The sequence below is a fragment of the Schistocerca serialis genome, chromosome 6 (genome assembly GCF_023864345.2).
Source record: "Schistocerca serialis cubense isolate TAMUIC-IGC-003099 chromosome 6, iqSchSeri2.2, whole genome shotgun sequence".
NCBI classification, from domain to species: domain Eukaryota; kingdom Metazoa; phylum Arthropoda; class Insecta; order Orthoptera; family Acrididae; genus Schistocerca; species Schistocerca serialis.
The window spans coordinates 372,122,707-372,125,616 of NC_064643.1; positions in this window are offsets into that span (position 1 = coordinate 372,122,707).

Here is a 2,910-nt window from a genome sequence, read left to right on the forward strand (position 1 = left end):
TTCCAGATCATGCGTTCTGAGACAGCTCAAAAAAGACAGTAATTTCTCTCAGCTACTTTTAACTTGAGGACCATGTTGGTAAATTTATAGGCTTCCACGTAAATATACTGACGATAATTTATTTTGGTCACCAGCAACGGAGTAGGAAGGGAGCAAATTATACTGGTGCACAATCTCTCTCTCTCTCTCTCTCTCTCTCTCTCTCTCTCTCTCTCTCTCTGCGTGCTGGATTTTAACCCGTGTTGCACATTTTTCATGTTTTGGTATTTTTTTAAATTGCTTTATTCCCACGTTTTTGCCGTACGCCCTTCCTGTCGCCACAGCAACCAGTTAACCTAAGGGACGTAAGTCATGTGTGCCATCTATTTGTGAATCGAGTAAACTTTGTTCTGTATTATCGTACTTTAACTGTTAGCATTTCGTATTTTCTGAGACGGCGATTGGGGACCGGCCCAACAGTTGCTTATACCCCACGGTCTGGCAGCCAGTCTAACGCATCGAAGCCAACGGACGTTAATCCGGCGCGCGGTCCCGATCCGGATCTGATTTATCTATCTGCCTCGCAAGGTATCTTCCTGCGATTGTGCTATGTGGGCAGGGCGGTCCCCAACGAATCCTGCAGCACAAACTGTACATGGGCTACGAAGTAGAGATGTAGATACATCTGCTGATCCTAAACAAATGTTGTCATTTAGTGTTCGCATTCAAGGGAATGGTCGACTTGGTTTTTTTTGGGAGAATTTTAGGAAAGAGTGGTTCATTTGTAAAGGAGACCGCATATAGGACGTTGGTGCGACCTATTATTCGCGAGTGTTAGGGATTCAAATCAAATGGCTCTCAGCACTATGGGACTTAACTTCTGTGGTCATCAGTCCCCTAGAACTTAGAACTACTGAAACCTAACTAACCTAAGGACAGCACACACATCCATGCCCGAGGCAGGATTCGAAACTGCGACCGTAGCGGTCGCGCGGTTCCAGACTGTAGCGCCTAGAACCGCTCGGCCATGTTAGAGATTCGTACCAGCTCGGATTAAAGGAGCAATTCAGAGGCGGGCTGCTAGATTTTTTATCGGTGGGTTCGAACAACACTTAAGTGTTACGGAGATGCTCCGGGAACTCAAATGGGAACCCCTGGAGGGAAGGTGACGTTCTTTTCGAGAAACACTACTGAGAAAACTTACAGAACCGGCATTTGAAGCTGACTGCCGAACGATTCGACTGTCGCCAACATACATTGGCGCGTAAGGACCACGAAGATAAGAAACGAGAAATTAGGGCTCATACGGACAGTTATTTTTCCCTCGCTCTATTTGCGTGGGAAACAGGAAAGGAAATGACAAGTAGTGGTACAGGGTACCCTCCGCCAGGCATCGTACGGTGGCTGGCGGAGAATCTGTGTAGATGTAGATGAAGGACAAATTATTGTCCGCACTTTCACAAACTTCAGTTGTTATGCCTCTCCCCGGCGCTTTCGTTCAAATCCTGTTGTTTGTCCAGGCTAAATTTTCGGCGCCATGTAAGTGATTGGTAAGTAAATAAAATTAACAAAGAAATGAAAATGTAATCCATTTGTAGAACTTAACCTTTCTTAGTTTGTCGGTGAAAAATGAAGTAGCTCGCTTTGGACTGTCCGGCCCAGTGAGGCAGCAAAGCCGCAGGATTTAAGTCGGAGATACGATTCCCAAATGTTTGCACAGACTTGCAGCCTCTTCTTCCTGGTGACATCGAAGTATCGTGAAGTATTTGTTCCGGTGATCTGACAGCACGTCTCCCATGTTATCTGAAACCCGTCTCCCGACCTGAGTGACAATCTTACTTCTTCGCTGCTTTTTTCTTCTCGAGGGGACGGTATTAAGACATTCGCAGATGTCAATCTCGTCTCTGTTGTCACTATTTCATTGTTAGTTGCGGTTTTTACATATGGCCTGCAGGATACAAATAACTGCAGGTCCTTTTTCGTAGTTGTTGTTATTGTTCTTCTTGTTGTTATTAAGATCCACTGTGCATTACTAACCGTCTGTCCTTGTTCTAAAAATAGTTTAATTTATAACACAGAAACACAACAGCACATTATGCAACGGTTATTACCAACGTTTAATTGATAAAGTCATTACCATCATTTAATTGATAAAATAGAGTGGGGAAGAAGAAAAAACAAAAAAGTTTGGGGTACGGTGCAGAGAGAAAGTCAAAGGACAACGTAATTGCAAAACATGCTGCCAGTAATAGATAAAAACGTAAGAAAAATCAACGTGATAATGCTAGGACTAGTTACTGATCAAGATACTATCGCTAGTGTCGCTCTATTGTAACTGCAGATTATAGTAGTGGGAAAGTAGACTTTTCATCACACTCAACGAATTTCGTGATCGTTGACTGCAATAAAATTTATGCAGGGCGTCTGAGTGTCTCTCCCAAGAGGCGCGTCTTCTCCTGTGTTCCGGCAGATATTTGCAATTCCGTTTGTGCGTTGTGAAGCTGGAGTCAACCTAAACAATTACTGCCCGTCACGTCTTTAATGCGACGCACAGTGTCAACAGAAAGCGTAAGTTTGTTCCCACTACAAACAAAATTATTTTTAAATCGCAACTTTACGTGCGCATTCGATAGAGGGTTCCAAACTTAGTCTAGTCCGATATTCGTTTGATCGATATGTATTAACAGGGTCAGTGAAACACGAAGAATGACGAGTGCTCCAGCAGCGACTCAGCAGTCCTGCATGCTTGGTGGTAGCACTCAGCGCGGTCCAGGGCCGTGTTGTCGCTGCTGGGGTACCGGTAATTTTTCTAGTTTTACTGTCCCTATTAATACGTATCGATAAAAAGAATGATGCACTACACTAATCTGGGACCGTTCAATAGAATGAGCACATAAAAATTCACTTTAAAAATCGTTTTGGTTCCAAGGG